A 20,880-nucleotide genomic window follows, 5' to 3' on the forward strand; every position below is an offset into this window, starting at 1 on the left:
TAGGTTTTTCAGGTCTATAGAAAAATCCTATATTTCAGGTTATATCAGAGTGAAACTGTCCCTTACAGTGCTACTTTTCACGTAGGAGAATTTTTGTACATGTGTTAGTTGAGCAAACCCAAAATTAGTGTCTGTATATCAATGTATTCTTGAATTCACTGAAATGCATCCAGTAGAATCTCAAACATGTCCAAGAAACATTGAACCACCATTTATTTAATTATTGCCCTGGGTGCATGCTACAGTAAACAAGAGTTGCTCAAGTGTTTTGTATTTTAAGTAGTTTTGAACAAGAAACACTGGAATATTAAAAAGGTTTGCAAGAATCTTTCCAAGTAACAGGTGTGTGGGAGAAACTGGCTGAAATAAATAGGTATACTGTTTTACTTTGTTATTTAACTTTGCATTTAACCATCCAATCAATCACAGAGATATAATGAAGGAGAAGTAAAATTAGAATTTGAAAAATTATTAAAAGGCTTAGTTGACTTAAATCTCCTGTCAAGGTCAGTGACAGACTTACTTCAGATTTTACAGAAAAAATCTTTAGGATAATCTGGAATTATTTAAAACTAATACTGCATTTTATTATCAAGCCATCTGGGGGAGAATAAATATTATTATTATTAAGTCATTAATGAAAATGAGTAAAGCAGTTCATAAAAGTTTAGCTGCATATGTTTTTCTACAGCCCCCTTTTTTTTTTATATATTCAATAAATGCCTTAATAGTAGAAGTCCTGGCTGAGGGTAAATTAAATTTTAGAATTACCTCTTATTTTCATATAACAAAGTTGTATATAATTCTTAATCATGAAATCACCAGTACTAGAAAGTGAACTACAAGGCTCCTGCACTCCTCTTTCACTTTCTTTCTACTCTCTCTTGTCATCCTCAGGTTTTCTCCTCCTGGCTCTGGCTTGTTGGAGAAGCTCAGGGGTGATGGCTGTGGGTCACATTTGTCATTGCTGAAGTGTCATTCCCAGTGGTACCCAGGACTGGCATTATCAAAAGTCATAAACATCTATGAGTAGGGTGGGCTGCCAGCAGCAGCAGGAATAATGTGAGGGCACTCAACCCTGTGATACTCCAAAGTGATTCCTTACCTCTGTACAAAATACCAACCTATTCTTGAATGAGTAGTCTTGATAATTTGAATTAAATTAACTAAGAAAAATTGTGGTATTCTAGATCGAGATGAGCATGCCTTCGTGACACTTTCAACAAACCTAGATGGGAGATATATTTTGTTTCAAACTTTGGAACTTTAACACAACCTTAGAGAACAGTGAAAATTGAAAGAAGATCTTTAGTTCTGTAATTTTTTTTCTTTGACTGTAAATTCTGAAGATCCCTAATTTCCTGAGTCTAAAGCAAAATGTAGTATTTCCATTTGAATTACCATATTTTTCTAGCACCGTAGAAAAGTATATAAACAGACATACTCTTTCTCTAAAAAGTTCTGAACAGACTGTTGAAGGTTTCCCTCCCATTTTACTCATCTGATTTATAGCTGGAGTTGGCAGCAATGTCTACAGCTAAAGTTTCTTAACACTTTCTGTTACCATGTCTGTTTTCAATTGCTTATAGTTTTGCCAGCTTCAGCTGCTTCCCAGTGTTTTAAGACCTTTTGGCTTGGCCAGTGGTTTTGAGCTTTTATGATACTGGTGAGTTACTTCAGAAGTTTTATGGACCTCATCCTGAGCTGATCTAAATTTGTGTAACTTGAACACTGGGTTTAGCTATACTTTCCTGGATATAATGCTGCAGAAAGAAGCCCAGCTGGTTTTATTTATTTTTTAGAGAGTTGTGATGTGAATGAGAATGAGACAGACAGTAAAGGAAAATTGGGAGGAAGTTGGGCTGGAAACTCTACAGTCATGACATGTAGTAACTTCTTTCTATTATTCTGCCTTTTCATGTTGCACAAGCATGTGGATTCCATTTGACTGCAGCCAGCTCTGCCCTTCATCAAGCTCAAATTTCTTGCTATTGCAAAAGCAAGCCCGAGGGGGTTATCCTAAAGGAGGAAAACCTCAATAAGCAACCTAGTGCATTTTTCACTGAATTCCTACACAGAAGAGGTGGTAGAAAAAGTTGCTTCATTTATTTAAGTAGTTCTGTATTTGTGCTCCCCAAAAGTGAGCTCTCCTGTTTGCTGTAGGAGAGGTTCCTCTGGAATAACTGGATTCCTGCAGTTTATGTGCCATATCCTCATGTCTGTAGAAGGAGGTTTCCCTTCAGCATGGGTGCTGAGAATGGCAGCACTTGTGATAAATACTACAGGGGGAGCAAGTCTGACCCAGCAGAGTGGGTTCTCCACTTCCAGTGGCTGCCACAAGACTGCACACATGAAGGGGTTCACATGTTTAGTGCATTAATGGTTAATGTGGATTTTTTTTTAATTTTGTGAATGGAGAATGCCAGTTTAATCAGGAGAATTTTGAGTCCTGCCATGACATTTTACTTTAACAAACTGTACTTAGTCCATTAATCTTTCTTATGATTTCAGCTTTTGGACTTCCTCCTGTTTCCTTAACATCTCTTTATTCTTCAGTGATCTTAAAACAGTAGTCTGTTATTCTGAGTCTGTGCTTGCTCTACTGCAGGCAAATATGGGTTAAAGAAAAGAAAGTCTCACTGTAGTATACTGTATTTATTTAATTTCCAGTACTTCACTGAAGGTGTCAGTATTTTCAAGGAGACTCCAGTGTTGCTGAAACTGTCAGTCTTACATAGTCAGTCCTATGGTTCAAACACACATGCAAGAAGTTAAAGAGGATAGTTAATGAAATCCTTCATTAATGTTTGGTTTACTTATCTGAGCTCTTAGTGTAGAGGGCACATGTAGTTAGTGATGCAGTAATGAAACCAAATTGTTGCATTTTCTTTTCTCTAAAGGTCTGTGGGTAAGGGCTTGGACAGGGACAGAAACTGTCAGAAAAATCTGTTTGATGCGACCACATTTGAGACATTATATTCTGCAGTAATTTACAAGGAAAATTTATTCAAAAGAAGAAAATTTATACAAAGGAAGAAAAAAGATATGCACAAAGACATTACTGGGACCCAAGTCCATTATCAAGTGTGGTTCTCATGGTGCCAGCACCACTGTCCTGGCCTGACACACAGGGTGGGCACAAAGCCATTTCTGGTCAGCCCTGCTGCTGCCTGGCAGAATTTCTGCCCATGGAACTACTTTGTGAAAGGTATTGATGGCCAGTGAGTTTGTTTAGACCAACGAATCAATACTTTGATATTATCAGTGCATTCAGCTGTTCCCACTCTTCTCCCCAGGAGAGCCAGTACCAGAGTGATCTTGGTATAACTTTGTAAAGGGAAAATAATAAAATTACCTGGGAGAGTAGCAGAGTTGCCTCTCAGGAGTCAGACTTTTTATTGATTTATAAAAAATATAATGTCTAGATCTAAGACCTCCTGAATGTATTTGATTTTACCTATTCTTGAATAGACCATGTCTTCAGCTTGGTCTTTCAAAGACTTTTAATTTTCCCAAATACATTACTTTTCTTGCTCTTCACCATTAAGGATTATATTTCTTTTCCTTGTCCTCTGATAAATTCCAGGTGTACTCATTAATTGAATGCATCTTTTAGTAATATCATCAATGCCTCTTGGTCTAGGTGGATGCAGAACTTCACACTGTTGGGTTCAGACAGGCTGACCTAGTAGAATGCAAGATTAGCCATCACTTCTAGGTATTCAGGCCTATTTCAAAGTTTTGTATTGCTTAAATTAGTTTTCTTTTTTCTGAAAGTTAGTTTAAAGGGGACTCCAGAGTAGGTGCCCTCTCTTGGCATGTAGCTTTTGTGTCTGTGACCCATTTCCTCCAACCCTAAAGGATCCAGCACACCTGGCAACCCCCTTTTGGGGAGAGCAATCTGTAAGAATTATTCTTCTGTCTAAGAGTCATGACGAGGGTGGACTCCAGCTGAGCAACCTGATCTAGCTGAAGATGTCCCTGATCACTGCAGGGGGCTGGAACCAGATGACTTTTAAAGCTCTCTTTGAACCCAAATGATTCTGTGAGCCTGTGACTGCACCCAGCAATGCTCTCCAGAGAGCCTCGCTTTACCAGAATATTCCATTTGCTGGCTCTCAGCTTTTGAAATTAGGTGAATTAGGATGTAACTGGAAAGCAAGGATGTAGATGATCAATCTGATTCTTGCTTGACCCCTTGGTAAACCAAAGCAGTTCAGAGGGGAACAGAAAAGTAATAACTTTTAACTAGTTGGGGGAGCTAGTGATGAGCCATGCCAGCTTGCTGTGAAGTCAGATGAATCCCACAGTCAGTGTGAGAGAGGCACAAGCACATGTCTGGGAGTAAAAGAGGGATAATCAGGAGTAGGTGAACTGCCACTTACAGTAGCCTTCTAGGTCAACTGAGCTGTTTTGCTGGCTCTGAGTTTTACAGCCTTTTTATGCCAACACAGACATGCTGTGTAGAGAGTGTGACCCACAGGCTGGCCCATCTTGCTCTTGAGAAAAGTCCCATGGAAGAAATAGAATTTGAGCTAGAAAGCAAAATTACTCTCTTAACAGACCGTGAAGTGATGACAGGCTGCTTTTAAAACAAACAAAAGTCCAAACCACCCAAAACTCACACTTGATTTTGTATGTTTTTGGATTTAAACTCCCCCAACGTGCGTAGATGTACAAAATATTATACTTTGAGAATGTTTCAGGTCATCAGTCTGTTACTTGCAGGATTAAAAATCTCTCTTAAAAGACATTATGATCTGTCTGGAAGGCTGGTGAAAATGTATCCTTCTTGGAGCTGTTAATCTCCACATCTGCCCTTCTAGAATGCTTTCATCTGATCTGCCCCTGTTGTTTTTTAAGCTTATGTGACTGATGCTAGATAAAGATTATATAGATCAAATGGGAAAGAAGTATGATTATTTTACATACAATATAAGATTCAAAAAGCATGCTTTCATCTACCCACTCCTTTAAGAAAAAAAAAATGGGTGGCGGGGAAGAAAGGTGTCAGACCTTGCTCAGAGGATAATTATCTTCTCCTGCACAGTCAGTTATAGAAGAAACATTGAACTCATCAATATGAGAATATCCCCCCAAGTTATAAAGTGGAAAAAGTAGAGGGTTGAAACTAAGAACAAAGGCTTGTCAGACTAAAATGGATACAGCTGTGTGTACAACTCTAATGCTGTTCATAAGGAATTATGCTAAGACTTCTACAAAATGAATTGTGTGATCACCAAAGTGGACATTTCTGGAATTTAGCAATACCAGTGGTGGGGGTAGGGGGTTTTCTCAGCAAATTTGAACACCTTGTCCTTGTCTGAGTATGTTATACTGCTGCTACTTGCATTTTGAGCACTGACACTCAGTTGGCCAAGGTTTGCTGTGAGCTTCATATCTGAGACTGCAGCAGCTGTTGGGATGTTGGAAGGTGCACAGACACTGCAAGCAGCCCTGCCCTAAAACCTCAGAGAAGTGTGGTAGCTATTATTTTGATGCAGTCAAAGCTTTTAAAAGGAAAACTTCTTATTTTCCAACTGTTTTTTCTATGTTTTGATAATATTAAGTGATTTCCTGAGCTATTTCTTTATGGTAAGAATACTTAGTAATTCAAGACTTGCAAAGCAGAGGAGGGATTCTGCTTGAGAAAACCACTTGCAAATTCCTGTTAATTTTGCACTCAATTTACATGGTGTTGGCCTTTCTCAGTGCTAGTCAATATGATTGATGGATTTCTTTCAGGGCAGTTGATTTAGTTTATTGAGGACTTTTACACAGTGACTGATAGCTCTGTAAGTCAGAGAAAGAGTAGTTTAAAGGACTGCCAGAAGTAGTACTGAATATAAAATAGCATTCTTTTTAGATTGAAGTTGTACTAAAAAGTTTCATGAAAGCAATAAATCGTTGCACCTTTATGAGAAAGAATGCAGAGCCAGAAAGTTTTAAGTCTTATTTAAAAATGCTTTAGGTTAAGTGGGGTTTTATTGTTTGTATGGTATCTGCTAGGATGAAAATAACTTTAGTTTTTTGTATTCCTAATCAGTTAACATGTTGGAGCAGTATTGAAACTAAAATTAAAATGTTACTACTGGAAATGGAGTGGTACATTTACCTCTCAGAAAACAGGATGTGTTATTCTTGACATTTTATCTAAAAGCATTTAATTTTTACCAGATAGAAGATACTTTTAAAGGTGAAAGTGATAGGAAGCTCCAGACTTCGATGGCTGTTGATTCCCAACCCTTGCACAGCTTCCTAAAGGTGCCTTGGTGGTGTGAATTCCACTGGCAGTAGTTAAGGGAGGAAGGCACCTTTGGAAATTACACTTGGTCCAACCTCCTGCAGAGAGCAGGGTGAGCCAGAGCATGTTCATGGCCATATCCCATCAGGTTTGGGTTATGTCTGGGGATGAAAAGGACTTCTTCAGGATTTCAGAATTGCTTACTTAAAATAAACTCTGTTCTTGCTACTGGTTGTTGTAAATACCATTGTGAATTAGCTCTCCCCGTGTACTGTAGATTGAATTCAGGTGAAAAACATGGCCAGTTCTGTCTGGGAGCTACACACAGTTTCACCAGATATGTGTCCCTTTGTACATTTACAGAATTTTACCTGGCATTTTTGTGGGGCTGATGTCACAAGCAGCTGGGATCTCTTTAAAGGCAGAATGAAACACTATTGGAAATAATCTGACTCATATTTCCACTTTATTCTGCAGACTTGTTTCTCTCCCATTTCCACGCTTAGTTCCATTGTGTGGGCATATATTCTACCATATACAAAATCTTGTCTGATTAAAAAGAAGCTCAGCTCCTGGGCATCTGCACTGGGCACAAAATGTCCACAGTTCCACTAATAATTTAAAAGCATAAAAGACTGTTTGAAAAAAAAAAAAAAAAATTATTTTCCACCAGATTTTGGGGTGGTAAAAGCGTGGAGGTCTAAGTCCATTTCTGTGAAGATGCAATGAACATCACATAGCAGACAGATATGTATATGCTCTTTAGGAAATTTCCTTGACTAATTAAAATGCACCAATCATTTTCCTTTTTAAAAACAGTGTTATGGTGCTGGGGTTTATATCAAAAGTCATCTAGCATGCATGAAGCAAATTACAGTATTTTCCTTTATTTATTTCCTTAATAAGGAAAAAAAAGTTTTCTGCTTTGTTCAAAATTTTCCACGTGATTCCCTGTGGATTTTCATGGCTTATGTTTTCTGCTTCTTGGGATGGGGACAGTGATGGACCTTGTGGACATTCTGAAGCAGGAATTTTAGTCATTGACCATAGGACAGGTAAAAAACATGGGAATATTCATAAGGTATTTCATATGCACAGAGGATTTCCAAGTAATAAATGTCACTTTTGTCTTATTTGCATCTAGTTGAAATAAATGCACAAAACAGAATATATTTAAATTATGTTGGCATTAGTACCTGCTAACAATAAGTTCAAGCACTGGAAGATTAAGCTATTGGACAGTTAGGAAGTAGAAAAATGTCATTACTTCCTTTTCTACAAATTTGACAGAATACATAGCTCATTTGTCAGAGTTCCTGCTTGTTCTCCTTTGTGTGATGTTGCATTGCTAAAGCAGTTGATCAGTGACCTGTACAAATCAATGGGCTGCCTTTCCAATATTTGACAGGGGGGGTATGGATGGGTTGCATGCCATTAGTGAGTTTCTCTGTGCTACTAATGAATATTCTTGACCACAAGACAGCAAGGATGAGAGAACACCCAGGGCAGCTTTTCTGTCTTACACTTTCTTTGTGTCTGTCTCAAGAGTCCTTTAGGCTTGAAAGCTAAAAGAGTGGCAGTGCAGGCTGCTAATTTCTGATCTCTGACATCAGTAGGTCTTGTGATTAAGTATATATTAATAAAAAGGGGTGCAGAAGGAAAAAATTGTACATCAGAGAAAAAGGCTTTATTAGTGGAGGTGTTCCTTCTTTTACCTCTTTCAAATGTACTTGTGTAGAAAACTGCTTTTTTTATACAGGAATCTTCCTGCCATTTGTTACCTGGTGTTTTGTGCTCCTGATACAGTTAACTGGGATCTTGATGTCTCTGAGTTTCCATGATAATTTAACTGTGGAATGGCTGTTCTTCAGACCATCAGTCTCCTAGTTTCAAGGCATCAGAATCTGTTAAGGATTTCCCTTTAAGAAGTCATGCACATTTATAAATAGTTTGAATTGGGTGAGAGTTTTGGCCCCAGGGAGAAGGCTTGTTGGGGATTCTTTAGTTCTTTATTAGACTGGGTGACACAGTTGGAAACTACAGATTCCTTGGCTCTCAGGTACCAAGGTCAGAAATAGAAAACTTTAAGCTAATCACAAAAGAGAAGAGTTGCTTCAAGCTTAACTTAATTATATTAGGGAATTAAAGAGAAAACTCTTGTTGGTACTTTTTAGAACAGAGGTGAATGTGAGCAAGTGGAGACTTGATAAGGTCATAGAAAGTCTTTAATGCTTTGTAAATGATAAGTACTGAGAAGACTAAAATGCTTTTAATAGCAAGTCTCTTGCTGTCAGGAAGAATAGTTTTGAGACCAAAAGAGGTACCAAAGGCTGGCTTCCTCAGTCTCTAAAGATATACACACCCCCCTTCATCCCTGCAGCTTATCTCCCTGCCCAATTTCCACTTTATTTTATTAAAGCCAGTGTTATTTGCACTCTCTTCATGTATTCCTTAGTAAATTTTTAAGCCATCCTGAAAAATTTTTATGCTTCTCTTAAAAGCAACAGGTTTTGCAACAGATTGATGCTGTTTGATCAAAGAGGAAACATTTAGACTAAGAGATTGGTGTTAGAAAAAATTATTAGGCTAGAGGCTTCTTGTGAGTGTTCTGTTATTTCTAAAGTTCTGTAAATACACACATTTCTACAAAGAAAATAAAAAAATATTTCATCACTTACCATCTAAATTATACAAAACTATTGTTATTTTTAAAAACAAGCAAGCAAGCAAAATAAACCAGGAAAAAAAGCCTCTTCTAAATGACTAAATGAAACAAAATACAGATGGGTCTCTGTTTGTCTTTTAGGAGAATGAAGGAAGGGAACATCAAGCAGACTTAATTTGTAATTTGCTAAATTTGGTCATGTAAAGACATTAGTTAAAATAGTTCTTTAAACACTGTTTCATTCATATTATGTTTATCATGTAGGTGATATAAACTAGAAATTTTTTATGTTTATTGATTGGAGATGGGGAGAAAGAACTGCAATGAAACAATATAGTCCACAAAGAATTTAAAGTAATGGAAATTAAAAAGCAGTTGCTGGTAACTCTAATCACTGTTTAAAATAAATTTGACTGAAAAGCTGACAAAGAGAACCTGACAAAGTGTTAATGTTTGTACTATGGAGCTGCCTAGAACTTCTGGCATAGCTGTAGAGACTCCAAGGCAGAATTTCAATTACTAAAACTTCTTAATAACACAGAACCATTTTCCTAGCTCTTCCAAGATTTGTCAGTAAAGTAGATCTTTAGGATAATCTTGCTTAAGTCATAATATCACCGATTGCTTGGGTTGGAAGGGATCTTCAAATTTCATAAAGTCCAGCCACTCCCTTCAGTGAGGAGGACCATCTTTAAGTAAACCAGGTTGTTCAAAGTCCCATCTAAAATGACTTTGAATATTTCCAGGGATGGGATAATTACCTGTTCCAGTGTTTCACCACTCTCCTCCTGAAAAGTTAATTGCTCATATCTAGTCTGAAATGATCCTCTTTTAGGTTATAACCATTGCCATCTGACTCATTCTGTCACTACAGGCCCTACTGAAAAGTCTGCACCTGTTTTTTGGGGGGAGAAGGATTCAGGCATGTTTGCAAATGAAAAGCTCAACTTGACAGTGTGCATCTGCAGCCCAAAGGGAAACCATAACCTGGGCTGCACCCAAAATAAAAATCATGAGAGCTCAGTAAAGGAAGCCTTCTGCTTGTAAACTTACTGCATGGACAAGAAATTGTCATTTTCTGTAAGTTTTTTTTATGTTCCATGGCCATCTTTTAATAAACCTCTATCTATAATTATCAAAGCATATGTGCTTCCTCATGCACACTGTAAGTTACAGAATAGATGTCAAATGCATGGTGTGCCACTAACCCAAAGAAAACATGTTTCTGCTTCTAAGCAGATACCAGTTAAAGTAATTATTAGAAATGTGGGTGCATCTACAGGGGGAAAAAAGTCCTTTAATTTGCTTATGTAGGGAGAAAATGGCTTGTTTCTTGTTCTGACTTGCAGGATCTAGACTGTACAGATGTCAGCATAGGTTATATTTGCTGGAGTCCTAAAGTGACAGAAACTATTTATGGAATAGAGTTTTTTGACAATTTCACACCTGGTCTAATTAAGGGTTTTTAAATCTTTCCATTCTTGGTTTGTTTTTCTACCCTTATTTTCAAGGAGACAAAAAAAGGAACCTCTATAAGAACCAGGAGTGCTTCTATATTATTAGAGTTGCCTCATTTTTGCAGGAATATTAAGTTACATAAATATTTATCTCACATCAACAGAGTTGATGAGAGAGATTGAGGGCAATGTGAAATGCAGTCCTAATTCATCACCAGGCAATTTAATGTGTTATTTCTTTGACGTTCTCCATAAAAACTGGTAGCAGTATATTATCTTATAAAGAAAATGAACAGTGTGGCTCCAAAAAGGTGGGCAAATAATTAAAGGATATATTTGTTCATCTTGCAGGTCAGGCAGTTAATTTGTGCCAAGATTTGCTTTGAAATCATGCATGCCTCAACTTGGACCTTTTGCCTCCCTGGAGAATTTGTCAGGTTTTACTGTGCATCACACTTCCTGTGGATGCTGGGCTAATGCTAGCTAATCCTGTTAGCTTGTACAATAGATACAGTGAAATCTGGAAATTGGGATCTGTATGCAGAAATTGGGATCTGCATTCAGTAGTTCTATGCATCAGCAAATTAGAATCTTTGTGGCTCTTTGAAAAAGAGAGTAAAATATGGTTAAAATTAATGTAGTGTGTTTTGATAATTCATGCTCCACAGGGCAGAGGAGTAATTGCAACTAGGATTAAAGTTTTTTTAAGGTACTTGTAATATGCTTTAGCTCTAGAGTGCAACTGTGCTTAAATGACTTCTGTGCTTTTCAGCTTCTCATGTTCCTGTATGCATAGGAGTCTATTTCTTTAATACAATTTTCCTTTCAGATCTGATGTTTTCATACATCATTGCAGTGTAATTGCAAAGGGTTGGTTTGACTTTTTTTTATCCGTTTGTGAAGGTGAAAAAAGATTCCTTCATTTTAAGAGTGCTGAATATCAAACTTTAAGAAAATGCCCAGGCAATGCAAAAGCAATCCAAAAGGTAATGGTATCTCAGAAAGTTTCAAATGGAATTTTAATATATAAATATTTTGTTGTAAATGTATTCAAATCCTTATTACTTGTACTCCAGTACATTGCACTGCAATAATTTCTGTTATGAATGACTGTAAGTGCTTTTTATTCCTGAAAAAAATTGATATTTCTTCTTTTTTTTTTTTTTTTTTTTTTTTCAGTATCTATCTGTATGTGTTTACTGTGATGATTGCATGGAATGATGATTTACAGCTTTGTAAAGATTTGTAAGTGAAGTCAGGGCTTCCTCTGCTGTGACCAAGCCAATTGGTAAATGTAACCACTGAGTCCCCAAAACAATGGCAAAGGGACTTGTTAGCAACAAAACAACTCTGTGTTAGGTGAAGAACATGCAGAGCAAAGAATATTCTTGTCTCCATGCAGATGTTGCAAAGATTTTTCCTCTTTCCCTTCAAAGCAAAAAGGAGGTTTTTCAATTTTCTGTTAGCATTCCTTCTGGAAAATGAGGTCTTTCCTTCTTTACAGGATAAATATCACTTTAATATAAAAATGGTGATCATACAACAAAATCCAGCAGGATCAGGAGATCTGCTTTAATGACTATAAATAATATAGTAAAATATATTACTATAACTTGTGGGAGAATAGAAAACTTTCTTCCCTTTAAATCTGCTGTGACAGAAAGAAATACTAGTCATTTAGAGAAAATTAGCCTCATTTAAATCTAATACACTTTGTTCTTTAATCTGGAAGGAGGAAGGACTAGGTCACATTTTTAAAGCAATGGTCTTTATATAGTGTGAAGACTTAAAAATAAAAAGTATAGATGCAGAAATGTGTGTCCCATAAGCATTACATAGGTTTCATTTTACAATGTGTGCAAAAATGGAAATTGTTTTCTTTCTCTTTGAAATGCTTTTCAACCCCTGCATTCAACAAGGATGGCAAGAGGGTTGGGTTTCTAAGGATATTCTTTTAGAGAGTTGTTTATTCCTGCTATCATGGCTCACCAATTATTAGCACAATACCACAAATATCTCCAAGGCTTTGTAATCCCTTTGGTGCAGGATGTATAACAACTGTTTAATAAACATCTCTATACAAAACCTTCACTTTATATAGGCATACGAAATTGGAAGGAATGGAAAAGGAAGCAATTAGAGAAAAAGTTAAAATATTCCATTTGTAAATCACTGGTGTTTACTAAAAATGGTATTTGTTGAAGGTCATTCAGGGTAATATTTTAATGGCAAAGTTTGTTTAATCCAAAGCTAGCTTGGTTCTCAGTGACAACTTTTGTTATTCTTTTACGTCTTCAAGAACAAATGTGAAATTTACAGATTCAATTTTTCATTACCAGATCAGTTTGTATAAGACTACACAGCCCTAATAGGAATTCCCTATAGGAATAGGAATTATTCTTCGTATAAGAGGAAGTTAATGATGATCAGTGAGTATTTACTTGAGGTGATTCTTAGAAAATATGCCATACCCAACTTTTCTTAGACTTGATATTCTCTAACAAACCAGTCTTCAGGGCCTCTCCAGCCACTGACCCACTCTTCACAGCTTCCATAAAGGGAAGTGAAGTCAGCCAAAATTTCATTGTCTTTGTACAGTTTCTGGCCTTTATCAATTCTCTTCTCAATTTTTTTTTTTGTTCCACTTGTCTCATTAGTCTGGAGACTGTCTGCAGGTGCCTTGAAATACATTAGTATTTCTGAGATCACCTGAGGTAAATGATGCTTATGTATTCCTCAGGAAAGACTGATGTGTCTTGCATGACAAAACAGAACAGTGTCCTTGCCCCAATAATTCTTATTCTTTTTACTCAGTATTTCCAGTAGAGCTGATTGCTGAAAAGATAGGAAGATTAATTATTCATTAAAAACTTATGTGCTCATTCAGATCTCAAGGTTTTGCAGCATATCCTGGGAATAAAAACTTCCCTCTTTTGGTTCGCTCATTTGTTGTTGATTCAGTAATTCCTGTTGCCTGTCTGCAAGCTGCATCCCTTTCTGACCTGTGTGCTTCTAGGCATTGGGTAAGAATAGCTGTAAGTCTGAACCATGAATAAGATGTTCTTGATAGCTGCAGTGGTGACAAACACTGTAGTAGGGATTTTTGTTTTATCAAAAAGTGTATCCTATCTGTAAGCAAGGAGAGGAATGCTAGTCTTCAACTGAAGAAATTATTTTAAAGTGTTTTTAAAGTTATGTGGTATAAACTGCTGCCTAGAATAAAAATAATTATATGGTTAAAGAGTTAGCTTTACAGGGTTACTTTTCTAGATTGGAACCTTTATTTAGTCTACATTCTGAAATTCTTGCTTATTTCTCTTGTGAATACTTTGCTGTCTTAGTTGTTATGAATAGAGCTCTTTGTTTTCTGTATCTGGAATTTAGTCTAAATAATGACCTCCAATGAAGTACTTCTGTAAGGTCACAAATGCCTCTCGGAGCCAAGCTAAAGTAAACATCCTAAATAATGATATTTTATTTTTTATGAACCTAATATATCACTGACAAATACTGAAAGCTCTCCAGTAAGGGAATGGTAACTCACCACCTCAGTTTCATTGACCTGCAGGCTGCTTTTTCTTCTGAAGGGTTTGTTTAACTGCAAAGGATGGAAGTCTTGAGCACTCACATAGAGCACATGTGGCTAATTTAAAGCCAGCAAGTTTGGGTCAGGAGAAGATGGTTAAAATAGGCTGAGTCTGTACCAGTGAGCCCATGCTCCAGATCCAGAGGATGATAGTCCTAATGTAGTCACCCATGAACCACACAATCTGCATTTTCCTTTAAGATAAAAAGATAACCCAAAGTCCTGAAGAGTGTGTTATCTGATCCCACCATTAGGGAAGTCTGCAGCTGTTCGTATTTCTTCTCTGCAGCACGTGTCACTGTGGCAAATGGAAAATATTTTCATCCTCTAGGATTACAGAGCTGCTGAAAAGCCATAAACAAAACATAACTAGAATTGTGCATGTAAGTGACAGTTAATGTGACCTCTCAGAAGGTAAGGGTAGAGAGGAAAAAAAATACAGGAGACAATTCATACTTTGATTTGCAACAATAAACTTCAAGCAAGAGTTTTAGAGAAATACAAAAACATGAACCTGAGGAAGGCAATTTTTTTTAAAAAGTGATGTATGCTTGTACTTATATTTATTTAAAAGTAAATCCCCATGAGTAAAATGGGGGTCCATTTGAAGTCATCCATTTCAGAGAAGTCACACTGATGCTAATGCACTTTAACAGTTTCTGTTCCCAGGGTATCTGACAGACTTTCAGGCCTTATCGATAATGAAGGAGAATGTTGTCAATACTCCCACTTTAAGACCTGATTCAGGAGCAAAGTGATTTTTTTCAAGGTCAGACAGGAATTCTGTGTCTTAATTCTGAATTTCATCAGTCTAAGGCCCTAATCCTTGCAGTTTTACACTTTTCTCTTGAGGGCAAGGTGGCCTTAGAAGTTTTCCTCAGTTGTTGCTCATCCTTTCTACATTCAAGTTTACTTCAACTGCAGAGTGTTTGAACAGAGAAAACCAGAGGTATTCATTAAAAGGGGAGGGAGAAGGGGGATTTTAGAAACCTGCTTTAGTCTAGGCATCTGCAGCTACTCAGCTCCGGAGAGCTGCTGCCTGCCAGCTCTTCCCAAGGCAGCTGCACCAAATTTCCCAGTTGTGCTACCATACATGAAAGTACATGTGATGTTTCTTACAAGTACAAATGATCCAAACCCCCAAAGGGCATGATTTCATGTTTTTTACAGCAGTGATAAGGCTGTTCACTACAAGTAGTCTCACTATAGAAAGTTCTTTATAGAAGTTGTTACTTGTTGGCTAAATATGTTCTGCTAATTCACCTCTCTTGCTTTTTCAAGTACTTAGACCAGTGCCTAGAAATAATTCCAGACATCTAGGCACTGAAACAAAAACAGTCTTTCAGGGTTTAAAAAGTTTATTCTGAAGATATAAATTATGTTCCATTTAATTAAAAAAAAAAAAAAAAAAGGTGACGTTGTTACTACTTTAAAAATAATCTGATGAATGTGATTTGGTAAACAGCTGGGACTGAGTGTACATCTCCTTGTTCAGAGTACAGAGTAAATATAACAAAAGTGGAAAAGGTTTTAAAATGCTATTTTGCTGTTTGGGTGACGGGAAGGACACAGCTAATACAACATTTCACATCATGGACATCAAATACATATAACATATTTCTAGCATCAAATCCATCTGTGCATCAGATCATGTTCTCAAAAATGTGCTGTTAAATTAATGCCTATGATTTAGTAAGTGTGTTTCGGTGTGAAAAAGTTTTGAAATTGATTTGCACCTTCCATCTTTTTAGTTCCACCACTTTGAAAGCACTGTCATATAAGTGCAAAATAACTGGATATATCTCATCCTTCAGAAGAGATCTTTGCTCTTTTGTTTCAGATCAACTCATGAGAACATACTGCAAAATGAACAGTGATTTTACAGTGCTAATTCTAGGCATTAGAGGACTGTAAATGTGCAGAACTGGACAAAAAGGAGCATTTGTAACTTAGAGTCTGAATGAAGTGAGGGAACAGTTTTCTATTTACAGCTGGCTCTTGATTAAGATTCTATTTATTGGATTTGGCTATCAAGTAATGTGGAATTTCACTTTCATTTGACTAGAGACAAAAAAGGTCATGATCTTTGTTTTCATGTTGGCACTGAAGTGCCATTGGCACATTGGCTTAAGAGTGAGTGCCAACACTTGGCACTCTCAGGCCCCACAATGTTTCCAGGTCCTGTGATGCATTTGGGGCTGGTTGGAAGTGCTAGACTTCACTTTTGACCCACAATCCCAAAAGAACTGCACAGCAGGTGAGGATTGCCATTGGAGATTAAACTCCACATTATCCTGCTCCTTTCTCCTCCATAGTTCCCCTTCCTTGATGTAGATTTACTCTACATGCTGACTGTAGTTACTTAGCCAGAAAATTCTCACTTAACATTCCCAGACATTCTCTGACATTTGTTGCATATCCAGAAGGAGGCAAAACTAAATGTAACTTATGCAATTTACCTGCTTCAAGTGTGTTTTGCTTTTCCACTGCAGAGCACAGCTCCAGCACTTTGAGAGGAGCTGTAGGGATGCAGCTCAGCACAGAGACAGCTGAAGGGCAGGTCCAAAGTGGCCTCACACTGCCTGATGGAAACAACTGGTGGTAACTCTAGGCAGTTTGGTGATGTCATTCCCCAGGGGGAAATGCCAAAATTTAGAGTGGTTGATCTGTCTGGAATAGCTAAGGATAAACTTCATTTCTGTTGTGGCTGCTGGATGTTCTTATGGCTTCACAGGCCATGAGATGACCAGGGAGGTTGGATATGGGCTACTTTACAGAGTGTGGGTCAAAAAAAATCAACAAAATCTGTCTTTCTAATATCCTTTTTTCTTGCATTCTCATGTCTTGCAGTTTTGATATTTCTATGGTACCATCTAAGGTAGATGACAACTGAGTGATGTGTTATTATCTTGAAGTGTAGGAAAATTTGTGATTTTTTTGCAATGAAATGCATGAACAGTCAGCCAATATCATGAATTTTTCATTTAGAAGTTAAAATTGAGCTAACATCCATTTTACAAAAGGAACAAATGGCTTGTAGGAGCAGGTGGCTGTTCACAGGAATTACTCCAGCAGGTCTGAGTTTATGAAGGAAGAATATCTTGTGCTCCATTTTAGTTATGCCTATACAGTTTCACTACAGATGGCAGTAGCAGTTTCCCCAGCAGGGCCTTCTAAAGACTTCACTGATTGACCATAAAACAATTGTTTTATGTCTTCCCCAAGGCACAAAAATCAGAACTGTGCCTAAGGAATTCTGGAATTCCTTTATAGTCACAGTACTACTGAAGCTGCACAATAGCATGTCTAAAGTACTGTTTTCCTGTAACTCAAGCTTAATTGGAAATTAGCATCTAGATGTGTGTGTATATACATAGCTAAACACACACACATAATGTTTAGGAGTCAAATCTACTAAAATATAATCTTTGAACTTATTTAATTGTTGTTGTAATATTCATGACCTATTTTGACTATTTATGTAGCTCAGTTTGGGAAACAATAAAAAATGAGGGGTGGAGTATTTTCAATTGTAGTTGTTGTGGAAAGGAGTGATTTAGAAAACAGCACTTTAAATTGAGTTTCTAATTAAAATGTTTATATCTTAATAAATTGAAACACACGTTTTTGTTTGGATTTTCAATATTCAAGCTTCTTCTTATGCATAGTTTTATATTGGAAAACAAAGAGAAAGTGAACAAGGAAGCAATTTAAAATTCACTCTGTAATGAGAAATAAATGCCAGGAGATTTTGGTCTTTTTTTTTTTAATATAATTTTTTTATTCCTTTTTGATTTTGGCTTGGGTCTGGGTGGTTTGGGTTTTTTGGGGGGGTTTAATATATGGTGGAACTTTACTGCTTCTGTGAGATTTCTCTGATTGCCCAGCAAGATGGCTGTTGGTGGAATTTGTATGAGGGGGATTGTGGCTGTTTCATGGAAATACACACACGTATAATTCTTCAGATAATTAATCACTTCTATTCTGTGTCGTATCTGGCACACTTACAAAACCATGACAGATCTGGCCAGATTTTGGCTCTCCCTTTGGGAAAATACAACTACTGTATGTCAAATCTTGCCAAATTAATGCATGTAAAATCCCTACTCTTGCTACAATGGTAATAAGTCATACTCAGATACTTTTTTCCTACCATTCTAATTTGGCTAGTTAGTTGATCAATTAGTTACTTTGCTATTTTGAGAGAGACAGTGTCTGCAGTTATTGTTGGGAAAAGGTTAATTTGCACATGATAATGCTCTAAATTTGTATTTGTAATGACTACAAGTAGATGTTTTTAGAGGCAATTGTAGCATAGTTGTGATTATCTGAATTCAAATGTTTTGGGTTTTCTTGTATGGGCATGGAGGCCAAGATTTTATAGATTCCAAGCGGTGAAATGATGTCACTTAATTTCTTTAGTTAGAAGTCACCATCAAGATCTGAACACTAAATTAGTGAAAGAAAAAAAAAAAAAACTATTTAGCTTAAAATTCAATTTTATCTTACTTATGTGACATGCAAGGAAAGAAATGCTTTGTAGTTCTGTGACATCTTGATTGTTGGTGAACTACAGCCATCATGCATAATAGCTCCAGCTTTCAAAGACAAATCCCTGTACATGGGGAGGGATACATTGCCCTGCATCCCTCTGATGCTTTCCAGAACTGAAAACTGTAGCCAACATTAAAGGCATTCTGTGGTAAAATTCTTGTAAATTTGACACTCGTGATAAAAAGCAGCCCTGCAACACCCACAGTTAACTGCTAAATTTTAGGCACCAGTGGCATAGTGTTGTTCCATGTCCATGAAATTACCCATGGCATGTATTTCCCTCTCCCTGTGTTCTGGAGAGTGGCTCTCCCTGTCACTACCTCAGAAAAATGCAATTGATGGAAAGTGGATGCAATGGTTAGGAGCAAAACATGATCTAAAAGTACTGTAGCATCCAGAAAATTGATATGCTTATTGCAAAGTGAAAAAGAGAAGCCAATCTAACAACCATTAGAGACGAGAGATGGGTTTAAACTAAAGCATGTGGGGGACATTTTATTCCAAGCTCTTCTTGGAATCCTTATTCTGAAATAACATGTGTAGGCAGTATGCAATTTCCTTCCTAGATCCACCACCTCATTAATACAGGTTGGCAGGAGGAAAAGAAAAATGAAGAAGAATGTGCAAGGCTTGCTACATGTACAGTAAAATGGGTTTTTGCATCCTGTAAAAACAGGGGAGGTTTGGGTGTTTCCTGGGTTATCACTACTGAGCAATGAAAACAGTGCTTCCATAAATATGTGGCATCAGATTGTGACACCCATCTGAGCTGCCACAAAACCAGCCTGGACTTTGTGTAAACACCAACCCCAGTTTCAAAATATTAGTGAAGTGCAAACCAAAGGGCTTTGTCCCTGTTTGGAGGGCCAAGTACATAGAGCATGTATGTGCCTGTCCTTGAATTCCATGTACAAATACAGAGTTTGGTTAGTGATATAACAACAGATGGTTATTGGTGGGGGAAGATTTAATAATCCTGTGCTCACACCTAATATTTCCATGCTAACAGATGTGCAGTTATGCTGCTTTGGGCCACACCCCATGAGGTGTGAGAAGAACCTTTCAGGGGACTGGGAGCTGTCAGACTGGACCATGGGGAGCTCATTTGCACAGGCTCCATAACCTGCAGCTGGAGGCCTGGGGGCTTGGTCTGTGTCAGGACATCTGCAGCAGGTTTACTTTTATCAGTGAGGAAGTGCTTGGTTCTCAGCTAGGGTTGAAGGGCTGCAAGGCTCACAAGGCCAGCAAGATTTGTCTTTTGCTTAGCCAGTGTCATTGCTTTGGACCTGTTGAGCTCCATTGTGGTTATTCTTCTCTCACCTGTAGCCCCATGGATGAAACAAATGAATTATGCTAAATTCAGAGCAGAAACTGAATTAATTCAGTGTTTGCCTGCTTTGACTAAACCTGGGTATAATTTGGGGTCTGTACCAATGAAGTAGGTACTGTCAGAAGTGAGTAAAGGATGGCCCATCCCATGCAAAGTAGTGGTGAGGTGGCTCGGGAAGGTTACGGGAATATTACAGTGATGTATAGAAAAAATGGAGTGTGCTTCTTATACCTTTCCATTAATTATTTCTATTTCCTAGTCACAGATGACTTCTCCACTTGATTTGTAAAGTGTATGCCAATGGAATGTAGCTTTTTGGTTTGCAATTAGTCTTGCTTTGCAGCTTGTGTATGGAAATATTCATAATATCCCCTATTTGAGCAAAGGCTTTCTGAAATTCTCTTGCATCATCCATTTGTATAAAGTGTGTTCTGTATTTTTAGCATATTAGAGTGACTGTAAGTTCTTCTAAGTTAATTTCAGGAGTTTAGAGAGAAGGAAAAGTATTACACTTTCTATTTCTTTTAGGTCTTTTATGACCTAAACTGTTTTTCATCATGAAACCTCTTGCTAAAACAGTTTTCTGAAAAGAAAACAGTGTTTACAAAGTAAACATTTTTTCTGGCTGCAAGATTGTTTGCTGTCCAGGAAGCAAACACATTCTACTTCATTACATATATTCTGAGTGTTTGAAAGGAAAATAAGTTTATACATTTTAAAAGTACAGCTCACAGACTTTCCGGCTGGAACCCACTTGGGAGTCATAACACATTTCCAGGACCTCCCCTGGTGAGACTCCTCAGATATCAGAGTAGTAGTGACTCATCGACCGCAGGAGAGGCAATTGAATTAAAACTCAAATATTTATGTGTCTGACTCACTCAAATTGCAAAACAAATACAGCCCGATTGCTGGGTGAGATATCTGTGTTTCTCAATAAAAAGCTCAAGCTGGTATTTCAAGAGCTGCAATGGTCTGAATTTAGCTGTTGGTCCTTGTTTTCACACTTTTTTTTTTTTTTTTTTAAGTGGTTTCCACAGCTTT

At 37.3% G+C, this 20,880-nt stretch overlaps 1 long non-coding RNA gene across 1 annotated transcript in view; it reads left to right on the top strand.

The window, feature by feature from the left end:
* The window catches only part of LOC306799651, a 274,779-nt gene that overhangs the window by 217,398 nt on the left and 36,501 nt on the right, over window positions 1–20,880 (top strand). The gene's annotated exons all lie outside the window — the stretch shown is intronic.

Source organism: Erithacus rubecula (genome assembly GCF_903797595.1).
Source record: "Erithacus rubecula genome assembly, chromosome: 1".
In the NCBI taxonomy this organism is placed as follows: domain Eukaryota; kingdom Metazoa; phylum Chordata; class Aves; order Passeriformes; family Muscicapidae; genus Erithacus; species Erithacus rubecula.